General features: G+C 44.1%; 1 protein-coding gene across 1 annotated transcript in view; it reads right to left on the minus strand.

The window, feature by feature from the left end:
- The window catches only part of LOC135226543 (argininosuccinate lyase-like), a 52,902-nt gene extending 34,845 nt beyond the window's left edge, over positions 1-18,057 (minus strand). Inside the window, exon 1 of the mRNA XM_064266200.1 lies at positions 17,928-18,057. The gene's annotated coding sequence lies outside the window, so the exon portion shown is untranslated. The remainder of the gene's footprint in view (positions 1-17,927) is intronic.
- Positions 18,058-22,068: the final 4,011 nt, after the last annotated feature.

A 22,068-nucleotide genomic window follows, 5' to 3' on the forward strand; every position in this document is an offset into this window, starting at 1 on the left:
TTCGTCTTCTACCTTGCGAAGAGATCTATGAAGACTTTCCGCAGGTTCTCAAAACTCTTTTCAATAAATGTTAGACATACGTTAACAGTTATTATCTTCGATCGAGAAGGTTCTCACGGACATGCAAAATCTTGCATCGAACCTTTAAGGATCGTTACGTTCCGTGTCCTATCCCAAATAGGTTCTCTTTTGTTAACGCGAACAGGGGCGAAAAAAGAGATTCTCGATGCTCTTTGCGATATGAGAGAGTCGTGGAATTGGCCTAAGTGATTAAAAAAAAAATCATTTCATCATTCCTTGTAAGCGACCCCTTTCCGATTAAATGGGTAACGAAATCAGGAACGAATCTTGCCGTTACCGAGCCTCCGAGAGGCTACTGGTTTGTTTGTTTGTTTGTATGGTGTTTTTACGTGACTTCCGAACCACGTCGAGAGTGAACTTCTATCACCAGAAATCCACATCTCTCACTCCTCAATGGAATGGCCGAGAATCGAACCCGCGACCACCGAGGTGAGAAGCAAACACCAAACCAACCACTACTGGACTCTTAGGTTAATAACTCGCTAAAACGAGAAAATATCTTGGATGGTACTTCTGGCGCATTGCGCCAGGCTGGCGCTTCTAGCGCAATTTGCGCCAGGCTGGCGTTCTTCTGACGCTTTGCGCCAGGCTGGCGCTTCCTTCTAGTTCTTTTAAAAGGTTATGTGCCAGAACATCTTTGCCCTTATGGTACCCGACATCCTTCACGTGTTAATTCCGTTCTTAGTAGGAAAAAACTTTTATATACGTAGTATAGTCCATTCAGGGAAACAACTTCTGCCACTAAGAGAATGTTTCCCATCCGACTCACCCATCTTCTCTTGAGCAATATCCGATTCTAAAAAGGTTGTGTGCGTTTCTCGAAAGGATGAGAGAATTATATTATTTCGTGCTCTGCCGTAATAGACTCCTTTATAATACTGTCACATTGTGGTAAACAGCATTAATCTAGGAAACCTTTGTAAGGATACTAGGAATTCTGTAGTTAACCTCGGTATGCGCATAAGACTTGACCATACCGTAGTCTTAAAGTGAATTCTCTTCTACTACATTCATCTTCTCACTAAGCATGTACTCTAATAAGCCATGCTTTCGTAAGCATGAGAGCATCATATAATATAGAGTTCCGCTGCGTTAGAATCCTTTAATAATGTTACCTACGGTAAACAGCATTGAAAGGTTGTAATATCTTTCTTATTGAAAGCTTCTTAGCAAAAGGCAGACAATATTTTATTTATGTTTGCTTAACTATCCCCTCAATCCGAGGCTAAAACCGCGATTGTAGGGGAGAGACACGGTTAGTTATTCCATCCCGCAGGAGAGAGACATGTAACCAACCACTCATGACCGACACCTACATTTTACTGCGTTGGTCATACTCTAAGGCGCGATAGCAGTCTCCGTTAGCCGTCTGGCCTTACTCTTCCAGAGTTGCCAGCTACTCCATTAAATAAAGGAATCTTATAAAATTATTATCGAACTTCAGGAAGTTCTTATTAATGCATATTTAAGCGAAACAAGACTTCGATAAATCTAGAAGCTAAGTAGGTGTTGTCTTAACAATCCCTTTAAGCGTAGTCCTTCCTAGGAAATTCCTGGAAGGATACTGATAATTGAGTTGCTCTACAAAGAAGTAACTACGGTATGTGTGATTTGCCGTATCGTATTCTCATACAGCAGATACTCTACTACCTTCTTTCCCTGCCGAGGCAGATAAAGGAAAAATTTTTACTGTCTTCATTCTTTTCGTTAATAGAATGATAGAAAGAGTATATATATCTCCTTAAGGAAGGAAGTTAATCCAGGAACTCTTTAAATCTTCGTGATTTCCTCATAAATCGCGGAAGAGACAGAATTCCTGTTCGTCTGTAGGGTTTACGGAAGGAAGTAGATATTTCCTATCCGCCATCATACCCAAACGTCGATGAGATTCTTATAAGAAAAACTCCCAAAGCGCTTGCCTCTTCATAACGAGGGAAGAGCATGAATGAAGGAGTGTGTCCGCATTACTCAAAGAGGAGCCTCGCGACTGACCTCTCTCTCTTAAGAAGATTTGGAATATTCTGGCGCCTGGCTCCTTGCGCCTAGCGCCTGGATAGTTCCGCGCGCCTGGAATGTTCCGCACGCTAGAAAGGAGACTCGCTCCTGGAACGTTCGCTTGTGTGGAAGGTCCCGTGCGCCCTGATAGTTCCGAGCGCCTACTAGACCCCTTTTAGAAAGAGCCTCTTGCCCGGAAACGTTCAATGGAAGGATCGTTCTGATTGCCACTGTACTATAAGGCTCCTTGCTCTAGCCGTCTGTTTTTCTGTTGCAATTTGCGCCAGGCTGGCGCTTCGTCTCTTTGAAGGCGCCTTGCGCCAAGAAAAATTTTCTAGAACGCGGCTCGCGCTCAGTTGCTAGAACGCGGCTCGCGTTTGGTTGTAGGAACGCGGCTCGCGCTAGTCTGTTTTCTGGAACGCGGCTCGCTGCTGGCTGTTGGAACGTGGCTCACGCTAGCTTGCTGGAACGCGGCTTCCTAAGTTCCTGGCTGGCTCTTGCTCAGTGTTCTCTTAGTTTTCAGAGAACGCGCTAGATCATCAAAACATATACATTCTTCGTCTTTTCGGATGTAAGATGAAGAGACGCACTTTTTTAAGGATGCCTTTTCAATGGCTATCCTTGGCAGTCTGGGACGCTCTACAGAACCTGCCGAGGGGACGCCTGACCGGTGGGGATTCTCTGAAACCCCCTTACGGCTTTCGACATTCCTTCTCCCCTGGGCTTGGGAGCTTGAAAGAGGTCTAGGCCTGGGAGCGAGACAATGGGGAACACTAGTAATCACTTCTTACCTTTCAATAGCTCGCATTTTGAGCCACAATCCTTGTCTTCAAATTGCAATTATGAATTTGAAGTTTCTGCGAAGTAAGAAGGTGATGAGGATGCAACACTACTAGTACTGTTAATACTCTAATTGCTCGTTAGTACGAGTTTCTAAAAAACTTTTAAAAGAAACGTATCTAGTTACATGCTTTACTGACTCCCTAAAGTAGGAAGTCAGTATATTTCCTCAATCAATTCTAACACTTATTACACATATTAATGAATAAATATTAATATTTCCCTTTCTTGCAAACTATGTGAGTGTCTACCGAAAATTTCGGTAGTTACACGTCATATATTCTTCGAAATTTTCGAAGCCAAATTCATTAAAAAGTTAATAAAAGCGTATGCCGAACCAAAGACCCAGTACTTCCCTGCAAAAGACAGCCCAGAAGATCGATGGCGACTAGTCTGTTTTCCTCTTGCCCGGATGAAAAACGAAAATCAAGTCAGGAGGTAGCAACAACATATGTTGACACTACCGCGACAGAGAAAATCTGGTTCTAGAACGGGAACGGTTCCTATTCCTGCCACCCAGCGGCAGGGGGGTAGATCACCTGACCTACCTGCAGCGTGTGCCGCGAAATTCGAATTTCTGTCGGACGTCAGAGACATAAGCTAAGTATATATCTGCCGGGGAAGTTGCATGTACAAAATTTCTCATTTCTTCATAGACTGGAAATATCTTAAGAGTAAAATTTCAAATTCTTATAATTTTTTGGTTTTGTAACATACAAAATATTTTACATGTGTTCATAAGATAAAGCAACAATTATGTTAAACGAAATTGGGAAGCAGATATCTGAAATTAATTACCTGCAATAATTGCCCCTAGTATATAAAAATAAAACTCTCAAGAACAACTGATATGTAGTGGACAACATTAAGGGAACATGTTAAGAAATTACCAACCTAACATCTATGGTAACTTTCATTTTTCTAAAACTGCATTTGTAATTCGGACTTCCCCACCCTCCCTCACAACCCCTGTTTTTAGCAAATTAACTATACTATTGTGTCAACTGTTTTAATAGATGTTACACTTAACTGATCAGGCTGGGTTTAAGGATCTGAAATTATGTGTCGACTGAATAGTTCACTTGACTTGGAATACTAACCCCATCTTGGTAATACATTTTAAATGTTATTTTTTTTTACCTTGATGCCAACATCTCCATGAGCCTACTGTCTCTCTGACTTATTGTATGTGCTTTGGAGATAAGAAAGAGTGACAGACTGCTTAAGAGCTCCTAATACTATAATCTTTTTTCAAGATTAACCAGTCATGGTCCCTCTGTACTACAAACTTTAAATTTTAAAAATATTTGAACTACCTACCCCATAACAGACATCACTTTAACTACTGAAGTAGCAATTTTAAATTGTACATTTAAAAAATAAGACAGGGTTAGCCTAATATTCAAAGTTAAAAGGGTAATTCTAGGCAATAAATCCGCACGGACTGCAAGGAACAGTCCCGCGGATATGAAAGCCACTAGGGATTGGGGGGTCAAATGTATTCCACCGTGTTTAATACTGGCCCTTGGGGGTTAATTACAGTTGACCCCCCAAAAATAATTATAAATTCTTAATAAGCAATCCAAATATTGTAGGAAAATGATATTGTTATGATACAATAAAGTTTCATACATACTTACCTGGCAGATATATACATAGCTAAGACTCCGTCGTCCCAGACAGAAATTCAAATTTCGCGGCACACGCTGCAGGTAGGTCAGGTGATCTACCGTCCTGCCCTGGGTGGCAGGATTAGGAACCATTCCCGTTTTCTATCATATTTTCTCTCTTCCACCTGTCTTCTGCGGGGAGGCTGGGTGGGCCATTAATCGTATATATCTGCCAGGTAAGTATGTATGAAACTTTATTGTATCATAACAATATCATTTTCATACAATCAACTTACCTGTCAGATATATACATAGCTGATTGACACCCTTTGGTGGAGGGTAAGAGACAGCTAACATGGAATAGACAGGTAAACTACATATGTTGTAGGTATAAATAAACCTTGGTTCCTATCTGATAGGTGGTAGACTTCATATGGCTGTTGCCAAGGAGTCTGCATCACCTCAAGAAACTTTAGCGAGATATGTGATCTGTGGCCAAGAGTTCTTGTGGGTCTGCCAATGGGGTCTTATCCACTTACTCGGCAGAGCCTAAAAGGTACTTGTCAATGGGTGCTAATCCACTTATATGACAATACACCTATGCCTATTGGCATAACTAAGGAGCGCAACACCGATCCCGATCACCTGATCCTAACACGAGGGTTCGCGCTCAAATTGAAAAGAGTTATTCCCACACTCCTTTCAAAAACCCCAATAATTTCACTAAGTTAAATAACTTTAACTCAAAGTTAAGGATCCGTGTCGGCTCCTTATCCCAGTAACGTATCCGCAGAAATGTATAAACCAAAAGAGAAGGATCTCTCGTAGGTTAACTTGACATCCTTTGTGTAATGAGAAGTCAACACAGAGTTGCCTCTACCGTACAACACAGCTAATATGTCTTATATGACATATTGTTATGTAAAGAACAAGAATTTGCAAAAGCGGGCACTTCCTGCGCTTTTAATTCTCAGCTGTTTGAAGGAATCAAGTCACTATGAAGTGCTTAGGAGATCTCCATGTTTCAAAGAAGACCAGGGCTTTCTTGAAATGGATCTCTCCCGTCTGAAGCCTGAAGCCTGGCAGGAACCTCGCGCCTGGCTGGTGCTTCGCTCTTGGTTGGAGCCTAGCGCTTGTCTGGTACCTCTCGCTTGACTGGCGCCTCTCAGCTGGTTGACGCCTCGCGCCTGGCTGACGCCTTGCGTCTGGCTGGCGCCTCGCGCCTCGCTGGCACCTCACGCCTGGCTTGAGCTTTGCACCTAGCTGGCGCCTCACGCCTGGTTGGCTCCTCGCGCTTGGCTGGCGCCTCGCGCCTGGCTGGTGCCTTGCACCTGTTGGCGTTTCGAGTTTGCCTGATGTCTGGCTGACTCCTCGCTCCTGGTTCCAGGTTGGCTCTTTTTTAGCATCTGGAGCCTGGCTGGATCCCTCCCACTTGCTTGAGCTTCTAGCTTGGTAGAGTCTCGAGGTTGCCTGGCGATGTACACATCGGACATTCTTATCTGTCCGATTTGTTCGCCTCTAGCGCATATGCGCCAGGTTGGAGGCCCGCTCTGTCTCTTCATCAGACCATGACATTACGGCACTTGGCGTCTGGCGTGCGTTACATTGTTTGAAAGTCCTGAAGAATCACAATGGTTCATCAGGACAGGAGTAGAACGGAAGAAATTCTTACACTCTGAGCTTTAGGCCTCTCCGGCAATGGGAGGTGATTGTATCCAGCTACATCTATACTCTGTTTTTTTTCATCTGTCCACCCGCCTGTGGTGTTTTTGTATGGCAACACTGCGTCCCGGGCTTTAGATAGTCACATTCAGCTTACATTCAACGATTATAATAATATCCTATTTCGAATATTAACGGTGTAATTCGCATACAGTAAATTATTAAAACACTTTTCAGTTGCAATGTACACCCAGATATCCTTTTATTTACCTAAAACTTACACATAGCGTAACTATCTAAAGCCCGGGACGCAGTGTTGCCATACAAAAACACCACAGGCAGATGGACAGATGAAAAAAAACAGAGTATAGTAGACGATAGGAATCTAACAGTGCGAGAGATAAGAGTCTTTATCTGATGAGGATCCTTCGTGATTATTTCCTTTGCTAACGAGATCTCTTCTGAAATGATGATGAGGTTTCTCGTTGCCGAATCTTCCCTATCCTTGCTCTAAGGAAGGGAAGGAGCCTGGAAGCCGAAGGTAACTCCGAGCTGAAATTGGGAGGACCCCTGATTTCTAGCTCTAATGTATCTCTCTCAATGTCTTCTGGGATCTATTTCGAGTCCTCCTCGTATTCAAAAGACTCTGTAGGAAAAATTTTTTAACCATTTCTTCTTTCGTAGAAGAAACATAAGTATCCTGTCTGGACAACGAAACTTCTCTCCGAAATCGTTGAGTCAGGAATAGAGGGTTAAATTTATTTTAACAGACATATGCTGATAAAAAAAAAAAAAAATTAATATGCGTATGCCGAACCAAAGACCCAGTACTTCCCTGCAAAAGATAGCCCAGAAGATCGATGGTGATGAAATCCAAAAATCAAGTCAGGAGGAACTGCAAACGTTGTTTACATTCCAAGCGACAGAGAAAATATGATAGAAAACGGGAATGGTTCCTAATCCTGCCACCCAGGGCAGGACGGTAGATCACCTGACCTACCTGCAGCGTGTGCCGGGAAATTTGAATTTCTGTCGGGGACGACGGAGTCTTAGCTATGTATATATCTGACAGGTAAGTTGATTGTATGAAACTGTAATTTCCAAGGAAATACCCAACACGGAGTTATTTCCTAGATCTAGTGTTAAAAGTATGGATTTCTCATGTTTTTTTAATTCTGAACTACTTTGACCTGCATTTCTATCAATCCCTGCAGTTTTATATATCAAGTCCCCAAGCCTATTAATAATGGAGGAACACAGTAAGAAATAAATGCAACACCTGAATAATGAAATTTCCCTTGACTTTCTCTTACTTCCTATGAGCATCATATTCTTTGGAATCCTGAATTTCATGTTATAATAACCTCTGTGGGCTTATTCCATTTGCATAGGGTTCATCTTCTGAATATAATAATAATAATACAATGGTTGTCCGTAAAAGAAAGTTCCCAAAGATTTTTCACAATGAAAAACATAATTATTGGCACTGAATAATACATTTTTGGAAAGCGTAGACTTTTTCCTATTTTTCGACATAATCGCCGTTGAGATCAATGCATTTTTGTATGCGGTGTACCATCTTCTTTATGCCTGAATCGTAGAACTCTCCTGCCACTCCACGCAGGTAGCTTAAAACCTCTTCTTTCAGCTCCTCTCTGATTCTGAAATGCGTTATGGATGTCTGTACATCTGTCTTTGAATTCTCTGCACCATTGGCGCACATGTTGTACACTCATACACTTTTCTCCGTAGACTTCATACAGTTGGGAATGAATGTCCACCAGTGCAGTGTTTTTTGCACACAAAAAACGAATCACAGAGCGTAATTCGCACCTGGCGGGAGAAGTGAGTGGGAGGTCCATCTCTATCAGCTGCCAAGCCAAGGCTGAGCATCGCAGACAGCTCACCTGGGGGGGACTGGGAGAGGGGGAACCAAGCTACACGCCAGTGTCCCCGGATCCCGCGTAACAGCATTCCTTGCGAATGCAGCTCCTTAAGAACCTTATTGTATGGACAACCCATGTAATAATTAGAATTAACTACCTAACGTAAGCCTAATAAGCCTAGATCTTACGTAATAGATTATTTAGCAAATTCATTTAAGCAATAGGTAATTCTAGGCAATAACTACGCTCGGACTGCACGGAACGTTCCCGTGAATACGACATCCACTAGGGACTGGGGCGTCAAACGTATCTCACCATGTTTAGTATTACCCCGTGAGGGTTAATTACAGTTGACCCCCCAAAATTAACGGTAAATTCTTAATAAGCAACCCAAAACTATCGGAAACTGTAATTTCCAAAGAAATACCTGATGCGGAGTTATTAACTAGATCTACCAAGTATGTACCGAATATGATATGCACCCCTGTATTTCCAAGTACGATTTACTGTGCTCTACTCGAGGTTTGGTCTATGGGGTTCAGGGGAGGGGGGAACAGACCACAAGTTAACAGTCACGTTAAGTTACAATATGTTCCATTACTCTTAAGAATATTGAAATTTATGATTTACAGTTCCCCAAGTCAGGATAGGTACAAGAGGGGGTTGGATATGGTATGACGCAGAATCCTCAGTTGGGGAAGGTTACGCCCACCCTAGACTACATAGACCTATTTGTTTTCATGCTCTCCTGGTTCAGTTTCCCACTTTGACACCCCCATGAGGGTTAAATTTGTTTTAAACACCGAAAAAAAGTTAAAACTTCAAACAATTCAGGCCTTTAGTACTTAACCCACAAGGTGCAGCGCGTCGCTAAAATCGACGCTTTATAGGGTAAAAAACCGCATGGTACAGGGGTGGACCATGTACGATCAATGTGTACAACCCCAAAAAAAGTATATTATAACGCGTCCTGACATCGGAGATGGGCATCAGACGCAACTTGTTGTTGGTGAGAAACGGAGCTAAAGACCTCTACTCCGGTGTCAGGACGCGTTATAATGTACTTTTTTTGGGGTTGTACACATTGATCGTACATGGTCCACCCCTGTACCATGCGGTTTTTTACCCTATGTCGCGCAAGGACAACATCGATATTAGCGACACTTTATTTTCAAATATCGCGGTTAATTTAACCCCTCCCCTTAGCTCTGTTTCAGTGACGTCAACAGTCCCACCAGCCGTTCAGCTCACTCTTGGACATAAATGATGCAAGATTTCTCTTAATCACAGGTATCAAAATAGCATAATTGTAAACCTTCCGTCAACCCCGGGGGACGGGACCAGGGAGGCTTTCATATCTTGAATTCACGTTCGAAAATTTATATAAATCTTTGTTTAAATTTTAAATTTTGGTGATAATGGCTTTTGATGATGATGCTTATTCTTTTCCATCAAATACAGATACCTATAGAGACAGATAACTATAGCGACAGTGCGATAGTAATATTGGTTTAAAATGACAATTTGTCGAAAATTGCATTTTTCCTAACTATACAAACCTGAGGTCCTTTAACAATAGGAAGGTAACTAGCGGCAGCTGGGACGGTCGTAAGCTTCGAACAAGGGGAGAACGGTAGTTAACTGCTTGTCCGATCGTGTGCGCGCCCGCGCGCCCGAGAGGTGAAGAATCACTTTTGCTTTAGGCCCATGCAAAAAGTTGCAGAGTGAGGGGTGGCATGAGGTGGGACTATATGTAAAGGACCTCAGGTTTGTATAGTTAGGAAAAATGCAATTTTCGACAAATTGTCATTTGTTCCGATACGTAATACAAACCCTCGGTCCTTTAACAATAGGAAGACTCACTTCTTGGTGGGAGGAATCTGAGTCTTTTTGGTGAACAGACTGGTGTTCGTCCAACCTGGAGTGCCTCCCTGGTCGTAAGAGCAAGGGAGGGATCCAAACCTCTGTCCGATTGATCGGGGTGTGTACCGCAGGATCAATGGTCAGACCTCTGGGCCAAGTACTAAGAGAGAGGCAAGCGTATCCTCTTCGTACCAGCAAGCAAGAACTTGTTCCTGTTTGCAAGAGACAATCATAAAATGATGGGTTTGTCTCAATTTGGCATCCACTTCCTCCCCCTTGTTGGAGGAAGTGGTGGATATTTACTCCTATCCCTACTGAAAGGGATAGGATGGTGCTCTATTGAGTAGCTCACCTGCATCTCGTCCTTTGACCCAGCAGGGTGACGACCGTGTCCTCTACCCAAAGGTAGAGGGAAGAAAAAGATGGGAAGAGGAGCCAGTCACACTCTCATTCCTCATCCATTCTTACGGTCACACCAGGACTCGATGCTGTTCAGCCTGCGAGGGTCTGGGTTAACTACACAACGTGTTGAGCAACCACCACGGTTCCCAAGGAAAAAGATCCAAGGAACTGTGGGCAATATCCTGAAGGTAGAAGGAGTGCATGCGGTCCGGTTGGACCAGGCGCCTGCCTTCATTACCTGCGCCACGGAGAAGTTCTTGCGGAACGCGAGAGAATGAATGAAGAGGCGTCCACACTCATCCTGGGTGTCGAGTTTCTTCAGACAGCTCCGTCGCACCTTCTTCACAGGACAAAGCAGCATAGCCTTCGTATCGGAGGCGGTGACGTCCCTTAGGGAGGGTATTGTGAAGGACTCGAACCAATCGTCAGTTACCGAAGGGTTCTGAGTCTTCGCTACGAAGATCGGTACGAAATCGAGCGTCACAAATCCCCATCCCTTTGTGCTTGACTTCTCAAGAGAAGTCATGCAGTTACCTAGGCGGATGGAAGGGAATAGTCGTATGACCTATCCCTCTTCTCGACTTTGGTTATGTACAGTACTCATACTGACAAGCTATTAAGACGAAGTAATGATTGCTCTGGAACAACCGAACTAAGTCCACAGCATAGTTCGTAACTGACTCGGGCGCTCTGACAGCTGCCGACTGACTGGTTCGGAATCAGTAGAGGCAAGTTGTCCAAGCATCCGGGTAAGTCACGTGACCTTCGCCCTTTAAAGAGTTATGCTGAGAGACCAAACAAATAAAATATTTGTTAGTCACCGATGCCGGACGGCGCGGCGATGATTCTCTTAATGCATAAGCTCAAAAGGCGAAAGTCAATTGCCTTCAAAAGACCGAGGTCCCTGATGGCAAGAAAATCTCATAGACGTTGAATCTCAGCTTAAGGAAGAAACAACACTATGTGACGTTGAAGACGAAGGTAGGCAATGAATGCAACCTACGTCTTCCAGCTGAATCGAGAGAAGGAATCTCAAGATTCTAAACCTGTGCTTACAAATGACTGAAAACGCTAACCGCCATTTCATTGCTGTCCGTTGTGCAACTTTGGAAAGCGGGCGTTCTTCAGTAATGAAACACAGGGGAGAGCCGCTTGAAGAACTGCTTCTCATGGGCTGAACGTTTGGAAGTAGAGCTGGCAGGTGTGGGAGTAGGCGATGTCTTTCAATACATCTGCTAATCCGGGTGAACAATGAACAATTGTACATCCTCCGAATACAGATATTTTGAGGACAAACTCAGATTCCGCAAAAATCATTCGCATTATCGGGATACGATGCAGCAAGAGACTATTACAGAATTCTGTTACCGTGCGGTAAACAGAAAGATGAGTCGAATAGATATCTCTGTTTAAAATTCTCGCAATACCGAAGACGATGAATACTAGCGTTTCTCAGCAGTAGATGGTCATTCATGTATGGCGAGAATCCCCGTTAATCAGAGACTTAAGTCTGTGATTGTTGGGCAGAGATACGGTTGTTATTCAATCAAAGCAGGTGAGAAAGACATAAACAACCGTCTACCTCAAAGCGGCAGCTGATACTGAAATGCCTCGGGCAATTCAATACGCAGTAGCTGTCGCTGACGTCGTCAATCCTGAGTTTGCCAAGTAATCCTTTCCACGAAGGAATGCGTTCGGCTAGAACCACCGAGCATAAAAAGATATGCTCGCAATTATATTTAAGCGAAACTAATTTCGGTAAATTATAAAAGCTTAAATGGTGTTGTTGTAACAACACCATAAGTATATAAAATTGAAACTGGAAACTCCTGGGAGGTTGCAGGCAACCCGGGTTGCAGTTCAATTAGAATACTTTTCGTCTAAGTCGCAATCCGTAGAATAACCAGGATATGCGCCTACCCCTCGGACCATTCAACTGCTTAGCAGAATCATGTCGCGAGGTTAATATACAAAGTAGTATATTTGTAGGATTCTGAACAACGATCTCCATCCTAAATTCTTTCCTTCAAGAAAACAAATAAGGATTGGAGATCGACCACCTTCGTTCTCTATTAAAGAGAGTGAAGGAGAAGTCTTCCTCGAAGGAAAGCTTCAATGGTGAACAGAATACTAAGACGATAGTTCCAGCCAACTGGATATTCCCGTCCGTTCTTCTCTATTCCAGGTTGGTCGCCTACTGTGAGATAGTCTTCTTTCAGCAGCATTCTTCTTCCTAATGCTAGAAATTCCAGGAATTCGAGCATAGGACGAGGTTCCCGATTATCGTGTAACATATCGGGGTGATTCTCGTCTCGCTCACTTTGGACCGTGGTCTCGCCTAAGTGTTTGGAGATCGTAAGAAACTCTAACACTCTGAAGCATTCTGCGAAACCCCCACCGAATTCGTCAAACGATATCGGCTGGTGGTCCTCTCGATTCCCGTAGAAATCGAGAATGGGGCAGGATCCCTCCTCAACGACCGGGGCTTACGTCAGGTAGGACCCGAAGGTCCCCCCTGGTAGCGCAGTCCCCAACGTGGGATCCTACAGAGAAATCTCTGTAGGATCCTTCCCCTTTCCCTCGTAGCCGTAAGGAGAGAGGAATGGGGGAGGAATTGGATACTCGCTCGCCTTCCCAGTGGAACTAGCAGTTGGAGAAGAGTAGGAGCAGCCATCGCCTTGCGGCGATGGCCTCTCAGAGTCTGGGAAAACGTATCGTCAGGAGAAACGTTTTCCCCGAGGAGGGTTACGAACTCTCACTGTAGGTAAGGGTCTGCCGCCACTGTGAACGTCGTCTGGGTGGGGCTGATCGACACCTGACAGGAGAGAGCCGATACCGTCCTCCGACTCATTCCAGTCTCGTCGAGGTCGAAACCTCTCAAGGAGGGACCGAAGGAGTATTTAAATACGGTGTCCGAAGACACGTAGAAAAACGCCGCTGTCGCAGTAGAGGAGGTGGAAGTATCTTGATCGACCGGCCAGAACTGAGAGAGCCTTCTTGTCCGGAGACGAGAGACTCTGGTTCAAGACAGAATCGGCAAGCTGCGATCGCGGCATACCCACCGTCGGTTTGGGTTCCCTCCTCGGGCCCCAAAACGACTCGAGCAGAGACCTGGGCTCTGCTGGTGGGAGCGGCGATCCTTCCCCCCGGTCGTTGTGCTGACGAATCAGTGCAATAACCTGGGTAAAGTTACTCTGAATCTCGGAAGTTACAGCGTCTTGAGGAGTAGGACCGTCAGTCCCTCCAACAAGAGCAGCTCCCAGGACCCTCCTCCTTCAGAAGAAGGACCAGCAAACAGATCCCTGACGGTTTGCCTCCAATCACTTGCCGCGTTACGTCCCTGGTTGGTCCTAAGACCAAACCTGGCACTTTGTGCGGTCGTCGTGACGGGGATCGTGAGCGGCGCATCTCTCACGATCACTCCTATATACCTCGCTCTTCCTGGCGTATGCCGAGGAAGTTGAAGGTATCGAGAGACAAGAACTGACGCTACCCCCTCTCCCCCTGACGGTCACCTCAATCACTTGCGCGTACGTCCTGGTTGGTCCTAAGACCATACGTGGCACGTGTGGCGTCGTGACGGGATCGTGAGCGGCGCACCTCTCACGATCACTCCTAGCTACCTCGCTCTTCCGGTGTAGCCCCGAGGAAGTTGAGGGTAGTGGAGGGACAGACCTGACGCTCCCTCCCCCCCCGCTCGCTGGCAGGACCGCAGCGTACGTGGGGGGCTGCAGCCGATCACCCAACCCTGCGTGGGGATCGATCTGCAGGCCTGCCGTGCCGCTCACCTGTGGCGAGCGGCTCGACTGAGCACGTCGACCCCCCCCGGTCCGTGCGTCAGACGAGCTGCTGCTGGTCACCGTATCCGCCGGCGGGCCGTCCCTGTGGGAGCGGCGGTCAGGTTACCGAACCTCAAGCTCGCTTTCGCCGTGAGAGCCGTTGATGCGTCCTCGCGGCACGTCAAACCGCTGGTAACCAGCCGAGGCTGGTACCGTCGGTCGAGGGGACCTGGGGGACCTCTTCCCAGCCTCAACCCGTGGCCGGTCAGAGACCGTCACGTCCACCGAGGTACCGGCTGGTCGCTGCGAGAGCGGCCGCTGGCCTGGCGAGAGTCACCTGAGCGGCTCTCGACAGTCTTCTGCTCCAGTGCCTCGGTCATGACGCTGAGCGAACTCAGGCGTCTTAACTTTGGCTGCACGGTCACCCGAAGGAGATCGTACACTCGGAACTTCTCGCGGACGAGAAAAAAACCGAGCCTGTACCTGGCTTAGCAGCAGAGCTGCCAAGACCAGGCGAGGGTGTACCAGCGGTAGCCAGCACACCCTTGGTCCCCGTCTTCTTCTTCTTCTCAGAAGGGGAAGACGGGCCCGTTCCCGAAGGAACAGGATGACCAGCAGAAGAACCCCCCCCCCCCCCCGTCACACCGGAATGTGACGAGCCCCTTCGAAGTTCCCGAAGGAGTCTTCTTAGGGGAATAACAAAACCGGTACCAGCTGGGTCGCTGCGAGAGCGGCCGCTGGCCTGGCGAGAGTCACCTGAGCGGTTTTCTCGCCAGCTTCCTGCTCCGCCGTGGTCTTGGCGCCGAGCGAACTCTGGCGCCGAAACTTTGGCTGCACGGTCTCCCGAGGGAGAGCGTACACTCGGGATCTCCCGCGAACGAGGAGACCGAGCCGGAACCTGGCGTAGCGGCATCGCCGCTAGCACCAGGCGAGGAAGTACCAGAGCTAACCGATACTCCTCTGGTCCCCGTCTATCTCTTCCTTACGGAAGGGGAGACGGGCCCCGCTCCCGGTCCCCCAAGGCCAGCAGGAGGCCCCCCTAGGACGGGCCCAGCAAAGGAGGACCCCCCCCCGTCCCACCGCCGGTGGGACGGGGCCCTTAGAAGTTCCCGAAGGAGACTTCTTAGGGGGGGGTTGGATTGCAGCCTTCTTCTTCTTCGGCTTATGGGCCTTAGAAGTCGAAGGGGAAAAGAGGCAGCAACAGACGAAGACGAAGATGACACCTTCCTCTTCTTCGTCAGCTCACGCAGGACAGTCGTCAGGTCCTCCATCCCAAGGCCGGAGTCGGCCTATTGCCGAAGCAACACGGCCCGACTGCACGCCTGTCCGGAAGGACCTGGGACCTGGGAAGACACACCATGGGCAGGACCAGCATGGACAGGCGCAGGAACCAGGAGCGACAGGAACAGCAACCAGCTCAGGAGCGGCAGGAGGAAAACAGCGGCAGCGGTAAACACAGAAGGGACAGCCAAGCCAGTAGCGGGAACCACATCAGCGACAGGTACGGCAGGCCCAGCCATCGCCTCGTAGAATCATCGGCAGCCAGCGTGGTACTGGCGGCCGTCCAGGGGCGAGCTGCTGGAACAGCGAAGTCTGGGGCAGGCAACACGAAGAAAACACAGGCGGGCGGCGGCATACCCCTCCTCGGTACGGCGGCGACCGGCCCTAGAAGCGGCAGACGGCGTCACCGACACAGCATGGGGAGTGTAGACCAGCGGGGGAAGCAGCATAAGCGGCCGTGAAGGTTGTAGTGGAGACCACTCCAAGGTCACCGCCCCAGACCTCGCTAGACTCTGCAGCGGATCGTGGATGCTAGGCACGCCCTGCAGCCGCAGTGGTCCATACCTGTCCAAGGTCGTCTCCCACGGCTGTAGCACTGCGGTAGCACAGACAGATTAGAAAGAGGGGTTCCCTCACGCACGGGGGGGGGGGAGATATGCCCCACCCCGAACGGAAGGAAGACCCCAAAAACAAAATACGAGGAAGCTGAGCGTGGGGGCAGGAAAGAAGACGAAGAATCGGATACCAAGGGAGTCGCGGGAGAGCTTTCCGACGACTTCCTGGCAGACCTTCGCTTCCCCCTACCCCCGCACAGCAGTGAAAAGTAATATGAAAATTAAACAGAATACTGCACTTGCGATTCACTTCATAGAACTTAAAGAGGGAAAAATCAATTCCCGGTAAAGAGCGAAACTTGATCCATAATAATATGATGCTATCATAAATATATATGAAAATGAACAATACTGCACTTGCTATTTTCACTTTCACAGCAATAAATCGTAAGGATTAATTCCCGGGTAAGAGCGGAAATTGATCCAAAATTAAATTTGATGCAATTAATAAATGAAAATGAAAAGAAAACTGCATTGCGAATCCACTTTCATTGCATTCTATTCATACAAAATAAGAGGCTCTTGCCGAGCGCAATCAAGCTCTCGGCAACGAACGCACAGGGCAAAAATATAATGAAAAAAAGAGTACTTACATCTTTCAATTACACACTTTCGCCCAAAATACATGACTCGGCGCGAGTGCGCCCGCCCTCGGCACCGAGACATAATTCAAGGGTTCAATTCATGAAAAGAGCGGAAATCGCCGTCTCTACGGCGATAGCTCCATGTTGATTCATAATTAAGTAATGAAAATGAAAACAGTGTACTTACAGTTTCATTTTCAAGTCAAACCAAACCATTAGTAGAAAACACAATATAAACAAAGCATACGACGATGAAGCGGGCAGAGAGCGATGACGAACACGTCCTTCACACCCGCGGCCGAAAGCAAAAGTGATTCTTCACCTCTCGGGCGCGCGGGCGCGCGCACGATCGGACAAGCAGTTAACTACCGTTCTCCCCTTGTTCGAAGCTTACGACCGCCCCAGCTGCCGCTAGTTACCTTCCTATTGTTAAAGGACCGAGGGTTTGTATTACGTATCGGAACAAAGTTAGTTTGCATATACCTAGGCTATGTCTGTTAGGTAACATACACATACACCGACTGAACCAATTAATAACTGCTGTATAGTATATTTTGCAATCTTTTTCAAGTGTTTCTTGAATAGCGAAGGAGTATAATATTGTCATGAAAAAAAATGTGAAATTAAGTATCTCAGAAAATACGGCATAGTAAAGCATTCCAAAACTAGCTAAAACGTTTTCTTTCCAAAATATATTCTTTTTAAATATTAATTTTCTAAATATCTTGTACTATTTCATATTTTATTATTAGCTAATCTGTGAAACGAGGAGAATACAACCATGTAGGCTAGTATACTACCTACCTAACATTACTACCTAGGTGGTAAGTTAAAAAAATGAGCAAGAAAATATTGGTTCCATTACTATGTTGCTAGTAATGCATAATATTGCCGTCGTCCTTTGGTAGCAACCCCTTAGCACCTCTTGGGTTAAACACAATTCCGCAAACTTAAGCACCACCTTAGGCTAATAGACTAGGTACTATTCCCTAACCCTAGATAGACGTGACTAAAGAAAATAAAAAATGCAATCGTAGTCACTCGACAAGCACAAAAGAATGACCAAAACTGTCTTACTGTATAACATAACACTTGCTAAACCTTCCATTTATCGTGTGCTACACCCCAAAATTTAGGCCTAAGTTCAGGGTAGTTTCTGTAGGCCTATAAGTCTGACAGATGACCGCATACCCCTTCAGTTTATTCCGGCTTCAGTCCAGATAACAGCTGTATGTCACCTTGTAATTGTTGCAAAATACCCATCGCTGCACTTCAGTAACATTAAATGACTTAATTAAATGTAAACTTTCTAAATTTAAATAGTCGTTACCACAAAATAACGGGAGAGACGAGTTGAACGGTTGTCCAGAAGAGGTGGAGAGACTCCGAGAGAGTCAGAAGAGACGCACCGAAGACCTGTTCATAGTAAAATCCACTCCAGCGAAAAACAGTTGCATGACGAACGTTTCGTACCTTTATGAAATTATTTAGATAAGCAAGACATAAAAACGCTTTCAGTAGGCTTTTGTATATACGGAAACTACATATTTTTACCGTTTCCATAGCAACAATTAACATATAAACGTAATAGTTGCATATACACGGTTTTTTCCCGTTTGATAGCTAATGAACGCGCCTGGAAACCTGTTGTTAGTTTCGCAGCTTTCGCTACGATTGTTGTCAAGGAACGGAAGCTCGCTATCATTCATATTGATAAGAAGCCGACCAGCATCCAGGTTCTCTCCTGTGGTCGTTTATATATTTTTATTATACAACAAACCTATTTCAGTAACAGAATCTCATCACCTGTATATTATTGTGGTAAAAAGGACTTGTAACTATAGCGTACGGCTTATGGAAGTAAAAAATAAATAAATAAATAAATGCAGAGCACAGCACACAGTACTGGGTAAAGTCCATTGTTGACATGGCAAAACCCCTCCAGCGACTCATTCAGTCTGTTATGTTATGTCCAAGCACTGATGTTTGGCATGATTTACGACTTAATTGAAAAAGAAACCCACAAAGGATGGTGGAGATATGTGGATGATATTTTTGCTATTCTGCAAGGTGGTGAAAATGAAAAAGAAACCTTTCTAGATGAACTCAATAAGTTTGATAACAATATCCAGTTCACTTTAGAGAAAAGTAACAATAATAAACTGCCCTTTTTAGATATACTCATAGAAAGAAAAGAAACAGGATATGAATTCAGCACATATAGAAAGCCAACACATACAAACTCATATATTCATTTCTTCTCTTTTCACAGTCATGATATAAAAATATAGGGGTTCTAACAGGTTTATTTCTTAGGGCAATGAGAACGTGTGACCCTTGCAAGATAGAACGAGAAATAAATTACATCGGTAAAAGCTTCGATGCATTAGCATACCCGGCATGGTTCAGAAAAAGGGCACTCAACTAAGCTAGAACAAAATTTTACAGAGCAAATGTAGAGAGTACATGGAATAAAGAAAACAAGAAAATAGTTGCACTCCCTTTTATGCCTAAAATGAAACAAATCCCTTCAAAAATGAAAGAAAGTAAATATAAATTTGTATATACCTTTGATAATACAGTGAAAAACAAAGTATGCAAAAATAAATTGGAAGAAGACAGTAATACAGATGATGTTGCGGGGGTATACATAATCAATTGCAACAATTGTAAAGACAGATATGTGGGGGAATCAGGAAGGGGAATAGAAGGGCAGTACAACTTAACTCTCAGGGGAGTGCTATAGCTAGGCATTGTTGGGAAAATGACTATACGATGGATTTCAAAAACAGTAGGATTATATACAAAAGCAACAAAATTAGTCACAGGAGGGTAGTAGAAGGTGCACTCATCAGAGAGATTAAAGTACTAGAAGGAAACAGGTTTTACCTCAGATCCCATAAGCCGAGCTTTAATATTAAAAGAAGCTAAGATTGGCCCTGCTGACCTGGAGATTAGGTTTCCTGCCCAACAGACTTTTGGTGACCACACCCTTACCTCAAGGATTAATCCCATTGACCATCAGCTCAGGATATCAGAGCGACAAGAGGGGATTGGCAACTCTCAAGGAAACCAGAACAGCCATCACATAAATGACAGCTCAACGAGAAGAAGTTCCAGAAGACTGGTGGGCCTTGACCCAGGCTAACATCCCAAACATCTCTTGAAAATGGGCCACAGATGGGGCCTGAAAGTACTCGAGTGTGTAATAAAACTAAATGTAAATACTTAGAACTATACAAGTTACAAAGTGATTTTGTGGGTTTCTTTTTCAATCTTCAGAAGAGAACTGAAAGTTTTTGTTTGGTTTACGACTTAATGTAATCGTTGTCTTGGTTAATGGACACGATGGATTCCTGGTAACATTTCGATCTTTTTTACTTTCTTTTTATCAAAGGACACGTAGCCCCTCTAATTTTAGAGTGCTGAATTAATTCGAGCATTGCTTCTTAGCTTGGCAGTTTATTTACTTTGAAAAAAATTACACTTCGTGTCTAATCGGGGTGCTCAAGTTATTTGTTTACTAAACCTACATAATGTTAACTCAGAAAATTCTTATAGTATTTCTATAAAAAAAAACTTTTTGGAGCAAGTCATTCTAAAGAACAAAAACAAAAAAGGTCAATTCTAACAATTCTAATTAACCAAAGAAATGGGGAGGGGAATCATATTTAAAAAAAGGAAAAAATTTTAATAACAAAACACAAATTGATTTTATCAATGAAAATAATATATATATTATTTAATCATACATTAAAAAATAGAATGTTAGCCAGTCATTAATATAAAATCTGCAGTGAATGTAATGAAAAAAAAATAGCAAACAAAGAAAGCTGAAATCAATTTGTTCACATACAAATAATTTTCGTAACCTTATCCTTTGGTTCGGTTTGGCTAATTTAAAGTTTTCAACCTCTGTAGTAGGTGTCTACTAAACAAATTTTTCTGCACCTCAATTTTTGGAGGAAAAAGGTGCTGACAATTTTATTTCTATTTTGAACATATCATTTATCATCATCATAAAAGCTAAAAGGATTTAAAAATAAAAAGATAATCTATAAATGATATTTATTTTCACTCACTGCACTCTTCTATATATATATATTTTTATGTATGGTGTATGCTGTACTGTATATATCGAACATTGCAGACTTAATATTACTTACAAAACCTATATCAACACTTAAATCCTATAATTATATCTCCAGTATATTTACATATTGCATTATGTATCATTATGAAGGAAAGACAGGCCCTTCATCCTGCAGTTCTGCTGCCTTGACTGAAAAGAGACTTGAAAGCATATCACTTCTTTAAACAAATTCTCACTATATAAAACCTATTTGTGCATTCAGGACAAGTGGACACAAACAGGACATCAGAGCACTATAAAATACAGTGCACTGTAGTGTGGCCTATTCTGCAATGCATTTACAATACCGTGAAGTACAGCAAGCAATGGCTATTACAAATATTATCTTAATGTAGTAAAAATCTAAAAGATACAGTGAATCATGATAAAATATCATACAAACTAATATCAATATAAAATCACAGAAAATCAACAGACATATAGGCCACAATATGTTCAAGGCCTCGCACAAACGTAGTACAAAACACATAATGGCATCACAACCACTAACATCTTCCTCTGTTTCTCTCGGATAATCAACTTGGCCTAGAATATTCAAACAATGCTTTATGACAACACATAAAACATCATACAGGTCACAGTAAGAAAAGTGGACCATCCAACAAAAGAAAATCAACACAAAAAAACTACCAAGGGCAGCTCAAGTTATTCTATGGATGGAAACAGGATTCATGAAAACTGCCAAAAGGCTTAATTCAAATGAAAGGTTTAAGCTTTCAGGACTCACTTCAAAAGAGCAATGCAATTACTGGGCTTAACCTTGACATCAATGGCTGTACACAATATACCTTGCAACACTGCTAATCCAAACTAATACAACAGACAATCTTTTACATAGGTACCAAATGAAGTCGACAGCCCAATTTTTGATCATCTATGTGTACAGTTAAAGGGATCAGTGTACCCAAGTAGAGAACGATTTGTGCTGATAACTTGGCATAAACTAAAATTAATAAAGCTCAATTACCACAATAAATCAACCACTGTTTCAAAATGGAAGATAATGACAGTCAAAATTGAGGACTAGAGTTGGTCTTGAGTTGCTATCTGCAATACCATGTCATCCTCAGTGTAAGCTCTTTAGCATTTATCTTACTTTAGTAAAATATGGACACAGTAAATTCATCATTCCTTCACATATAAACTGGAAAAAGATAAGGTTTAAGAAATATTTCCGAGCTGCAACTGTACAAAGCTTCAATAGCATTACATTATGCTTTGTAACATCACACTGGCCCTCGATTCTATTACTTTCTGTATTTTATCATTCATTCAGTTATTTTGGGTTCTACCTACCCAATTTCTTTAACTTTCTCCA

The sequence above is a fragment of the Macrobrachium nipponense genome, chromosome 14 (assembly GCF_015104395.2).
Source record: "Macrobrachium nipponense isolate FS-2020 chromosome 14, ASM1510439v2, whole genome shotgun sequence".
Taxonomy (NCBI): Eukaryota; Metazoa; Arthropoda; class Malacostraca; order Decapoda; family Palaemonidae; genus Macrobrachium; species Macrobrachium nipponense.